Source organism: Aegilops tauschii, chromosome 2 (assembly GCF_002575655.3).
Source record: "Aegilops tauschii subsp. strangulata cultivar AL8/78 chromosome 2, Aet v6.0, whole genome shotgun sequence".
Classification (NCBI taxonomy): Eukaryota; Viridiplantae; Streptophyta; class Magnoliopsida; order Poales; family Poaceae; genus Aegilops; species Aegilops tauschii.
Window position 1 is genome coordinate 407,386,696 of NC_053036.3, and position 13,536 is coordinate 407,400,231.

Sequence of the window (13,536 nt, forward strand, 5' to 3'; positions counted from 1 at the left end):
AGGCCTAGCCTATCGAAGACTAGCATCTTCAAGCAGCTCCAAGCGTCTTGCAGCATGTAGAAGAGTATAGAATAGCAGTTTAATTATCAAGCATGTTGTAGTAACAACGCCTAGAGATCCTTCCTCCACTCCCTACGAGAAAGCAATCCCGGAGCCACATATCCATCACATATCTTAAGTATCCATTTCTAGTTATATAAGATCCGGATACAAGTTTGAACGTCCATTACCGTGGACACGGTATTCGAATATATATCTTCCCTGCAGGGGTGCACCACGTTACCCAACACGCTCGATCACTCTGGCAGGACACACCTTTCTAGGGTCAACGCCCGGCCTCAGAAGATCAACTCATCGCAGCCCTACCTAGGCTCAGCAGAGAAGTCCCCGCCGGTCTACATCCTAAGTGCCCCGGGGTCTTGGGCCCATCGCCCGTTGGACTCCAGGTCGTTGCGAGCAGGGTGAATACTAGCACCGCCTCGGATGGCCAACACGATCCGACCGTGCCGCAATGCTGAACTGGACGTCTGACAAAGCTTCGGCTGATACCACGACGTCGAGGCCCATATCTATTCTCGCGTGGTGGTTAGTGCGTAAAGGCCAAAGGCCAACTCAGAACAAAACCCAAACCTGTTAGTGCATTGGGGGCTCGCGGAGACGAGAAGAGACTCATGATAATGTGACCCCGTCGTCCCGTCTCATGGACTTACGGCAAGGGCCCAGACTGCCCGGTCGTGCCACATAGAAAACTCGCGGGTGCTCCACGGGCCCGCCCGACTTTCACATCAACTCGCGGGTACCCCTCAGGGCCGACCCGACTTCAACAAAGGTCTCAAGTAAAGTCAAGGTAACCGTGTGTCCAAACATCAAGGGGAAAATCCAAGGAATCAGCCCCGATGGATTCCACTCAATGTAATCATCAAGGTGAATGTAAGAGGGACCACCCTCGAGGTTTACACTTGAGGTGTTGCACGACAGAGCCGTATCGGGAATGGTGAAAGAGGAAATCACCCTCGATGACCACGACCGAATAGCTACACTACATAATTATCATCAAGAGTGCGTTATGAGGGATCACCCTCGGCACTCGATATTAGCTCTGCAGAGTCAAGCAACTAAAGGGGCGTGATGTGATGTGAGGTGTCAGGCTCTGGTCATCGATCACGTTGATCGAGTCGTCGAAGATGAAGCAGGGGCAACAAGGACAAGGTGGGGGTCACTGATGGATCACTAACCAACCTATACTAAGCAATTTAGGATAAGCAGGTAAGTAACAATAAGCAGGTTACAAAAGCAGGCTATGCATCAGAATAGGAGCAATCAATTACAGTAGCAAAATCTAATGCGATCATGAGAGAATGGAATGGGTGATATTGGGATGATCAAAGGGGGGGCTTGCCTGGAAGCTCCGATGAAAGGGAAGAAGGGTCGTCGTCGACGTAGTTGATCACAGGGGCATCAGCAGCGGTCTCGGGGTCTACTGGAGAGAAGAGGGGGAAGAAATAGTAAATATAAAGCAAACAGATGCATGACAAGTCAACAAACAGAGCTAGGGGTGATCTAACGCAGTGTTGTACGATATCGGCGAAGGGGGAGAACATCCGAGAAAATTTTCCCGAAGTCCGACATTTTTGAACAGATGAGACAGAGGGGAAAAGTTGCATGTTCGCTATGCTAGGGGCATGTGGCAAATGAACGGAGAGCGTATTCGGATTTGTCTCGTCGTTTTGAGCAACTTTCATGTACAAAACATTTTCATCCGAGCTACGGTTATTTTACTATAATTTTTCAAAGTTTTAAACATATTTTGCAATTTCTGAAATTCTTTTAAATCGAAAATAATAAATACAGAAACTGCTATGGTACACAGAAGTGTACCCAGCTGTGTGTGCATGTGCAAGACATGTGGGACCGGTCAACTCCTGACTCAGTAGTCAACAGTCAAACTATTGACTGGGTTGACTACTCCAACTAACATGTGGGGTTCATATGTCATACTCTAGTTAGCATATAAGACTAGCACTAATATTGGTCTTAAGGTTAAATAATCTAGGATTAATCCTAATCAAATTGTTGGGCCCATTTGGCAGTGACACAAGCCAGCCTTCATGGCTGAGCTCGCACGCACACGAGCAGAAGGCTCGGCCGTGGGTGCAACACGCGCAGGACGACCCGCGGCCAGCCAGGCGGGCGAGCGCGGGGCGGCTGTAGGAGCGAGCAGCTAAGCAAAGCAGCAAGCAAGCAGCGGGCAGGGGAGCAGCACAGCAGCGAAGCAGCGTAGGAGCGTGGGCGACGACGGGCGTGGCGGGTGCCGAGCAGCGGCAGCGGCGAACGAGCACAGCCGAGCCGCAACAGCTGTAGGTGCGAGCGGCGACAGGTGGCGGCGCAGGGCAAGGAGCGGGGCAGGCGAGTGGTATGGGCTCGGCGGCGCGAGTGCGGGCGCACGGCAGCGGACGGAGAGGTCCGGGCGCGTCGGTGGTGACGTCCTACAGCAATGGGAAGAAGGAAAAGGAGAAGGGGGAATGGGCGGTGGCTCACAGCGTTGCCGAGGAGAAGCACGGGAAGGCCGGGGAGGTCGAGGTGTGGCAGATCGACGACGACGTCGCGGTGGCCGGGGCAGAGAAGAGTGGGTCGAAGGAGATGTTCAGTGGTTCCCCCGCCTCGATCCAGGGGCGCAGGCGACGTGGTTCAAGACGAGGGTCCCCCTGGACACCTCAGGTCGGAGAGGGCTGGCCGGTGACCATGGCCTTGGTGAGCGGCGGCGGCGGCTTTGCTCGGGGAAGAAGGAAGCGGCGCGAGGGGAAAGGGAAAGTGGCTAGGGTTGTCGGGGCCACGGACGGCTTCTTGTAGGACAACGGGGAGGAGCCGGATGGCCGGCACGTGGCCAAGCACGGCCATGTCGCCGTCGGATGCCTGCCACGACGTTCCTGTGAACAGAGAAAGAAGATGATGGGGGAGTCGGGTTGGGCCTCACTGTAGGTTGGGTGGGCTTGGCCATTGTAGCACTAGATTAGCCTTTTAACACATTCCTTTTCTGTTTCTTATTTTCTTTACTGTTTTCTCTTTAATTGTAAAACTAAATGAGTTTTGCTAGAGATGAGACTTGTCACATAAATCAAGCACATTATTTCTAGGAGAGACAAAAAGTTTGAGGTCAAAAGGAGTTGCCTAACCATTTTTAGAAATTGAAAAGGCCAATTTTAAAAGCTGCCAGACCACAAATTAATTCCCAGGGGCATTTTGGGAATTCAAAAGAGGTTGGTTCCAACATTACAAATATCAAGGGATTATTTGCCACACTTTGAACATTTTAGTTTTGCTGCTTGAAGAAATAATTTCTTTGACTTTATTTTTAAATTGAATTTGAACGGGGATTTGAATCAAGCAAGGATTAGCAATAGTAATGTGATGACAAGGCACCATTAGCAGAGGATTACTGTAGCTTAACTATCCAAGTGTCACATCATAGTTCGTAGGTTCATCATGGTCTAGCAACATGACTTCCAGAACAGGATTACCGTACCACTCTGGTGCGGATCGTACTCTGGTTGACCTACGAGGTTCGGTAGTAACTTGATCTGAAGTTTCATGATCATCATCATTAACTTCTTTACTAATTGGTGTAGGCATCACTGGAACTGATTTCAGTGATGAGATACTTTCCAATTCGAGAGAAGGTACAATTACCTCACCAGGTTCTACTTTCCTCCCACTCACTTCTTTCGAGAGAAACTCCTTCTCTAGAAAGGATCCACTCTTAGCAACAAAGATCTTGCCTTCGGATCTGTGATAGAAGGTTTACCCAACAGTTTCTTTTGGGTATCCTATGAAGACGCACTTCTCCGATTTGGGTTTGAACTTATCAGGCTGAAACTTTTCACATATAAGCATCGCAACCCCAAACTTTAAGAAATGACAGCTTAGGTTTCTTGCGAAACCACAATTCATATGGTGTCGTCTCAATAGATTTAGATGGTGCCCTATTTAACATGAATGCAACTGTCTCTAATGCATAACCCCAAAACGATAGCGGTAATTCAGTAAGAGACATCATAGATCGCACCATATCTAATAAAGTACGGTTACGACGTTCGGACACACCATTACGCTGTGGTGTTCCAGGTGGCGTGAGTTGCGAAACTATTCCACATTGTTTCAAATGAAGACCAAACTCGTAACTCAAATATTTGTCTCCGCGATCAGATCGTAGAAACTTTATTTTCTTGTTACGATGATTTCCACTTCACTCTGAAATTCTTTGAACTTTTCAAATGTTTCAGACTTATGTTTCATCAAGGAGATATACCCATATCTTCTCTAATCATTTGTGAAGGTCAGAAAATAATGATACCCGCCGCGAGTCTCAACACTCATCGGACCGCATACATCGGTATGTATTATTTCCAATAAGTCAGTGGCTCGCTCCATTGTTCCGGAGAACGGAGTCCTAGTCATCTTGCCCATGAGGCATGGTTCGCAAGCATCAAGTGATTCATAATCAAGTGATTCCAAAAGCCCATCAGCATGGAGTTTCTTCATGTGCTTTACACCAATATGACCTAAACGGCAGTGCCACAAATATGTTGCACTATCATTATCAACTTTGCATCTTTTGGCATCAATATTATGAATATGTGTATCACTACAATCAAGATTCAATAAACAATTCACCTTGGGTGTATGACCACAGAAGGTTTTATTCATGTAAATAAAATAACAATTATTCTTTGACTTAAATGAATAACCGTATTGCAATAAACATGATCTAATCATATTATGCTCAACGCAAACACCAAATAACATGTATTTTAGGTTCAACACTAATCCCGAAGGTAAAGGGAGTGTGCGATGGTGATCTTATCAACTTTGGAATCACTTCCAACACACATCGTCACCTTGCCCTCAACTAGTCTTTGTTCATTTTGTAACTCCTGCTTCGAGTTACTAATCATAGCAACTGAACTAGTATCAAATACCTAGGGGCTTACTATGAACACTAGTAAAGTACACATCAATAACATGTATATCATATATACTTTTGTTCACTTTGCCATCCTTCTTATCCGCCAAGTATTTGGGGCAGTTCCGCTTCCAGTGACCATTTCATTCGTAGTAGAAGCACTCAGTTCCATGCTTGGGTCTAGCTTTGGGCTGGGAGTGGCAACTTGCTTGCCATTCTTCTTGAAGTTCCCTTTCTTTCCCTTGCCGTTTTACTTGAAACTAGTGGTCTTGTCAACCATCAACATTTGATGTTTTTCTTGATTTCTACCTTCGTCGATTTTAGCATCACGAAGAGCTCGGGAATCGTTTTCGACATCCCTTGCATATTATAGTTCATCATGAAGTTCCAGTAACTTGGTGATAGTGACTAGAGAACTCTGTCAATCACTATTGTATCTGGAAGGTTAACTCCCACTTGATTCAAGCGATTGTAGTACTTAGACAATCCGAGCACATGCTCACTGGTTGAGCCATTCTCCTCCATCTTGTAGGCAAAGTACTTGTCAGAGGTCTCATACCTCTCGACTCGGGCATGAGTCTGAAATACCAATTTCAGCTCTTGGAACATCTTATATGCTCCGTGGCGTTCAAAACGTTTTTGAAGTCCCGGTTCTAAGCCGTAAAGCATGGCGCACTAAACTATCAAGTAGTTATCATACCGAGCTTGCCAAACGTTCATAACATCTGCATATGCTAGCTCCTGCAATAGGTCCGTCACCTAGCGGTGCATCAAGGACATAATTCTTCTGTGCAGCAATGAGGATAATCCTCAGATCATGGACCTAGTCTGCATCATTGCTATTATCATCTTTCAACATAGTTTTTCTCTAGGAACATATCAAAAATAAACGGGGAGCTACATCGCGAGCTATTGATCTACAACATAGTTATGCAAATACTATAAGGACTAAGTTCATGATAAATTATAGTTCAATTAATCATATTACTTAAGAACTCCCACTTAGATAGACATCCCTCTAATCATCTAAGTGATCACGTGATTGCTCCCTCTTGAGCACTGCGTTGGTTTTCCCTTGAAGAGGAAAGGGTGATGCAGCAAAGTAACGTAAGTATTTCCCTCGTTTTTTGAGAACCAAGGTATCAATCCAGTAGGAGGCTACACACGAGTCCCTCGCACCTACACAAACAAATAAATCCTCACAACCAACGCGATAAGGGGTTGTCAATCCCTACACGGTCACTTACGAGAGTGAGATAATATTTTTGGTATTTTTGTGATAAAGATGCAAAGTAAATTAAAAGGCAACGAAAATAGCTAAGTGTTGGAAGATTAATATGATGGAAAATAGACCCGGGGGCCATAGGTTTCACTAGTGGCTTCTCTCGAGAGCGTAAGTATTTACGGTGGGTGAACAAATTACTGTTGAGCAATTGACAGAATTGAGCATAGTTATGAGAATATCTAGGCATGATCATGTATATAGGCATCACGTCCGAAACAAGTAGCCCGACTCCTGCCTGCATCTACTACTATTACTCCACACATCAACCGCTATCCAGCATGCATCTAGAGTATTAAGTTCATAAGAACATTGTAACGCTTTAAGCAAGATGACATGATGTAGAGGGATAAACTCATGCAATATGATATAAACCCCATCTTGTTATCCTCGATGGCAACAATACAATATGTGCCTTGCTGCCCCTACTGTCACTGGGAAAGGACACCGCAAGATTGAACCCAAAGCTAAGCACTTCTCCCATTGCAAGAAAGATCAATCTAGTAGGCCAAACCAAACTGATAATTCAAAGGGACTTGCAAAGATAACCAATCATACATAAAAGAATTCAGAAGATTCAAATATTGTTCATAGATAAACTTGATCATAAACCCACAATTCATCGGTCTCAACAAACACACCGCAAAAGAAGATTACATCGAATAGATCTCCACAAGAGAGGGGGAGAACATTGTATTGAGATCCAAAAAGACAGAGTAAGCCATCTAGCTAATAACTATGGACCCGAAGGTCTGAGGTAAACTACTCACACTCCATCGGAGAGGCTATGGTGTTGACGTAGAAGCCCTCCGTGATCGATGCCCCCTCCGGCGGAGCTCCGGAACAGGCCCCAAGATGGGATCTCACGGGTACAGAAGGTTGCGGTTGTGGACTTTGGTTTTTGGCTCCGTATCTGGTAGTTTGGGGGTACGTAGGTATATATAGGATGAAGGAGTACGTCGGTGGAGCAACATGGGGCCCACGAGGGTGGAGGGCGCGCCCAGGGGGGTAGGCGCGCCCCCTACCTCGTGGCTTCCTGGTAGCTTTCTTGACGTAGGGTCCAAGTCCTCTGGATCACGTTCGTTCTGAAAATCACATTTCCGAAGGTTTCATTCCGTTTGGACTCCGTTCGATATTCTTTTTGTGCGAAACTCTGAAATAGGCAAAAAAACAGCAATTCTGGGCTGGGCCTCCGGTTAATAGGTTAGTCCCAAAAATAATATAAAAGTGTATAATAAAGCCCAATAATGTCCAAAACAGAAGATAATATAGCATGGAGCAATCAAAAATTATAGATACGTTGGAGACATATCAGTGATCCATATCAACTAAACCATGTCCGATCATCACGTGAGATGGAGTAGTTTTCAATGGTGAACATCACTATGTTGATCATATCTACTATATGATTCATGCTCGACCTTTCGGTCTCAGTGTTCCGAGGCCATATCTGCATATGCTAGGCTCGTCTAGTTTAACCCGAGTATTCTGCGTGTGCAAAACTGGCTTCCACCCGTTGTATGTGAACGTAGAGCTTATCACACCCGATCATCACGTGGTGTATCGGCACGACGACCTGTCGCAACGGTGCATACTCAGGGAGAACATGTATACCTTGAAATTTAGTGAGAGATCACCTTATAATGCTACCGCCGAACTAAGCAAAATAAGATGCATAAAGGATAAACATCACATGCAATCAATATAAGTGATATGATATGGCCATCATCATCTTGTGCCTTTGATCTCCATCTCCAAAGAACCGCCATGATCACCATCATCACCGGCTTGACACCTTGATCTCCATCGAAGCATCGTTGTCGTATCGCCAACTATTGCTACTAAGACTATCGCTACCGCTTAGTGATAAAGTAAAGCAATTACATTGCGATTGCATTTCATACAATAAAGCAACAACCATATGGCTCCTACCAGTTGCCGATAACTATTACAAAACATGATCATCTCATACAATAATTTATATATCATCACGTCTTGACCATATCACATCACATCAAGCCCTGCAAAAACAAGTTAGACGTCATCTACTTTGTTGTTGCAAGTTTTACGTGGCTGCTACGGGCTTCTAGCAAGAACCGTTCTTACCTACGCATCAAAACCACAACGATTTTTTGTCAAGTGTGTTGTTTTAACCTTCAACAAGGACCGGGCGTAGTCACACTCAATTCAACTAAAGCTGGAGAAACAGGCACCCACTAGCCACCTATGTGCGAAGCACGGTGGTAGAACCGGTCTCATGAACGCGTACATGTAATGTCGGTCTGGGCCGCTTCATCCAACAATACCGCCGAATCAAAGTATGACATGCTGGTAAGCATTATGACTAGTATCACCCACAACTCTTTGTGTTCTACTCGTGCATATAACATCTACGCATAGACCTGGCTCGGATGCCACTATTGTGGAATGTAGTATTTCAAAAAAAATCCTACGATCACGCAAGATCTATCTAGGAGAAGCATAGCAACGAGCGGGGAGAGTGTCTCCACGTACCCTCGTAGACCGAAAGCGAAAGCGTTTAGTAACGCGGTTGATGTAGTCAAACGTCTTCGCTATCCAACCGATCCAAGTACCGAACGCACGGCACCTCCGCGATCTGCACACGTTCAGCTCGGTGACGTCCCTCGAACTCTTGATCCAGCAAAGTGTCGAGGGAGAGTTCCGTCAGCACGACGGTGTGGTGACGGTGATGGTGAAGTGATCCGCACACGGCTTCGCCTAAGCACTACGTGAATAGGACCGAAGGCGTAAATTGTGGAGGGGGCGCCGCACACGGCTAACAGTTATTGGTGTGTCTTCTAGGCACCCCCTCCCCACATATATATAGGTGGGAGGGGGAGGGGAGCAGCAAGGGCGCGACCAAGTAGGAGGAATCAGGCCTTGTCCAATTCGGCCTCCCCCCTTCCAAAAGTGCTGGAGGGGGAAGGAAAGAGAGGGGGGAGAGAAGGGAAGGGGAGGCCGAATCCTCCCCTTTCCTTTCTCTCTTCCCCTCCTTACTTCTCCTCCTATTTGGTATATATTGGGCGCACCAGCCCACTAGGGGCTAGTCTGTCCCGCCCTTGGCCCAATAAGGCCCATATCTTTGCCGGGGGGTGCCCGGAACCCCTTCCGGTGACCCGATACGTACCGGTACCCCCAGAATACTTCCGGTGTACGAATACTATCGTCCTATATATGAATCTTTACCTCCCGACCATTTCGAGACTCCTCGTTATGTCCGTAATCTCATCCGGGACTCCGAACAAACTTCGGTAACCAAAACACATAACTCATAATACAAATCATCATCGAACGTTAAGCGTGTGGACCCTACGGGTTCGAGAACTATGTAGACATGACCGAGACACATCTCCAGTCAATAACCAATAGTGGAACCTGGATGCTCATATTGGTTCCTACATATTCTACGAAGATCTTTATCGGTCAAACCGCATAACAACATACGTCATTCCTTTTGTCATCGGTATGTTGCTTGCCCGAGATTCGATCATCGGTATCCTCATACCTAGTTCAATCTCGTTACCAGCAAGTCTCTTTACTCGTTCCGTAATGCACCATCCCACAACTAACACATTAGTCACATTGCTTGCAAGGCTTATAGTGATGTGCATTACCGGGAGGGCCCAGAGATACCTCTCCGATACACGGAGTGACAAATCCTAATCTCAGTCTATGCCAACCCAACAAACACCTTCGGAGACACCTGTAGAGCATCTTTATAATCACCCAGTTACGTTGTGACGTGCTACCTCTTGAGCACTGTGTTGGTTTTCCCTTGAAGAGGAAAGGGTGATGCAGTAAAGTAGCGTAAGTATTTCCCTCAGTTTTTGAGAACCAAGGTATCAATCCAGTAGGAGATCACGCTCGAGTCCCACGCACCTACACAAACAAATAAGAACCTCGCAATGAACGCGATAAAGGGGTTGTCAATCCCTTCATGGTCACTTAGGAGAGTGAGATCTGATAGATATGATAAGATAATATTTTTGGTATTTTTATGATAAAGAGAAATAAAGATGCAAAGTAAAATAAACGGCAATAGAAATAGCTAAGTGTTGGAAGATTAATATGATGGAAAATAGACCCGGGGGCCATAGGTTTCACTAGTGGCTTCTCTCAAGAGCATAAGTATTACGGTGGGTGAACAAATTACTGTCGAGCAATTGATAGAATTGAGCATCGTTATGATAATATCTAGGTATGATCATGTATATAGGCATCACGTCCGTGACAAGTAGACCGACTCCTGCCTGCATCTACTACTATTACTCCACACATCGACCGCTATCCAGCATGCATCTAGACTATTAAGTTCATAAGAACGGAGTAACGCTTTAAGCAAGATGACACGATGTAGAGGGATAAACTCATGCAATATGATATAAACCTCATCTTTTTATCCTCAATGGCAACAATACAATACATGTTGTTTCCCTTTCCGTCACTGGGATCGAGCACCGCAAGATTGAGCCCAAAGCTAAGCACTTCTCCCATTGCAAGAAAGATCAATCTAGTAGGCCAAACCAAACTGATAATTCGAAGAGACTTGCAAAGATAACCAATCATACATAAAAGAATTCAGAGGAGATTCAAATATTGTTCATAGATAAACTTGATCATAAACCCACAATTCATCGGATCTCGACAAACACACCACAAAAGAAGATTACATCGAATAGATCTGCAAGAGAATCGAGGAGAACTTCGTATTGAGATCCAAAGAGAGAGAAGAAGCCATCTAGCTAATAACTGTGGACCCGAAGGTCTGAGGTAAACTACTCACACATCATCAGAGAGGCTATGGTGTTGATGTAGAAGCCCTCCGTGATCAATGCCCCCTCCGGCGGAGCGCCGGAAAAGGCCCCAAGATGGGATCTCATGGGTACAGAAGGTTGCGGCGGTGGAAATAGGGTTTTGGCTCCATCTCTGATGTTTCCAGGGTACATGGGTATATATAGGAGGAAGAAGTACGTCGGTGGAGCAACGTGGGCTCGACGAGGGTGGAGGGCGCGCCTGGGGGGGGGGGGGGTTAGGCGCGCCCCTTGCCTCCTGCTCTCCTCGTTGATTTCTTTACGTAGATTTCAAGTCCTCTGGATCACGTTTGTTCCGAAAATCACGTTCCCGAAGGTTTCATTCCCTTTGGACTCCGTTTGATATTCTTTTTTCTGCGAAGCACTAAAATAGGCAAAAAAACCACAATTCGGGCTAGGCCTCCGGTTAATAGGTTAGTCCCAAAAATAATATAAAAGTGTATAATAAAGCCCATTAAACATCCAAAACAGAATATAATATAGCATGGAACAATAAAAAATTATAGATACGTTGGAGACGTATCAAGCATCCCCAAGCTTAATTCATGCTCGTCCTCGAGTAGGTAAATGATAAAAACAAATTTTTTGATGTGGAATGCTACTTGGCATAATTTTCAATGTAATTCTCTTAATTGTGGTATGAATGTTCAGATCCGAATGATTCAAGATAAAAGTCTAATATTGACATAAAAATAATAATACTTCAAGCATACTAACTAAGCAATTATGTCTTCTCAAAATAACATGGCCAAAGAAAGTTATCCCTACAAAATCATATAGTCTGGCTATGCTCTATCTTCATCACACAAAGTATTTAATCATGCACAACCCCGATGACAAGCCAAGCAATTGTTTCATACTTTTGGTGTTCTCAAACTTTTCAATCTTCACGGAATACATGAGCGTGAGCCATGGACATAGCACTATATGTGGAATAGAATGGTGGTTGTGGAGAAGACAAAAGAAGGAGAAGATAGTCTCACATCAACTAGGCGTATCAACGGGCTATGGAGATGCCCATTAATAGATATCAATGTGAGTGAGTAGGGATTGCCATGCAATGGATGCACTAGAGCTATAAGTATATGAAAGCTCAACAAAAGAAACTAAGTGGGTGTGCATCCAACTCGCTTGCTCACGAAGACCTAGGGCATTTTGAGGAAGCCCATCATTGGAATATAGAAGCCAAGTTCTATAATGTCAAATTCCCACTAGTATATGAAAGTGATAACATAGGAGACTCTCTATCACGAAGATCATGTTGCTACTTTTGAAGCACAAGCGTGGTAAAAGGATAGTAACATTGTCCCTTCTCTCTTTTTCTCTCTTTTTTTATTTGGGCCATTTCTCTTTTTTTATGGCCTCTTTTTTTCTTTCTTTTTTCTTTTTCGTCTGGAGTCTCATCCCGACTTGTGGGGGAATCATTTTCTCCATCATCCTTTCCTCACTTGGGACAATGCTCTAATAATGATGATCATCACACTTTTATTTTCTTTACAACTCAAGAATTACAACTCAAAACTCAGAACAAAATATGACTCTATGTGGATGCCTCCGGCGGTGTACCGAGATATGCAATGAATCAAGAGTGACATGTATGAAAGAATTATGAATGGTGGCTTTGCCACAAATACGATGTCAACTACATGATCATGCAAAGCAATATGACAATGATGAAGCGTGTCATACTAAACGAAACAGTGGTAAGTTGCATGGCAATATATCTCAGAATGGCTATGGAAATGCCATGATCGGTAGGTATGGTGTCTGTTTTGAGGAAGGTATATGGTGGGTGTATGATACAGGCGAAAAGTGCGCGGTATTAGAGAGGCTAGCAATGGTGGAAGGATGAGAGTGCGTATAATCCATGGACTCAACATTAGTCATAAAGAACTCATATACTTGTTGCAAAAATCTACAAGTTATCAAAGCAAAGTATTACGCGCATGCTCCTAGGGGGAAAGATTGGTAGGAAAAGACCATCGCTCATCCCCGACCGCCACTCATAAGGAAGGCAATCAATAAATAAATCATGCTCCGACTTCATCACATAACGGTTCACCATACGTGCATGCTACGGGAATCACAAACTTTAACACAAGTATTTCTCAAATTCACAACTACTCAACTAGCATGACTCTAATATCACCATCTTCATATCTCAAAACAACTATCAAGCATCAAACTTCTCATAGTATTCAACACACTCATAAGATTTTTTTTACTAATCTTGGATGCCTATCATAATTAAAGCAAATTACCATGCTGTTTTGTAGGACTCTCAAGATGATATAAGTGAAGCATGAGAGAAAAATAGTTTCTATAAAACAAATCCACCACCGTGCTCTAAAAGATATAAGTGAAGCACTAGAGCAAAAACTATATAGCTCAAAAGATATAAGTGAAGCACATAGAGTATTCTAATAAATTCCGAATCATGTGTGTCTCTCTCAAAAGGTATG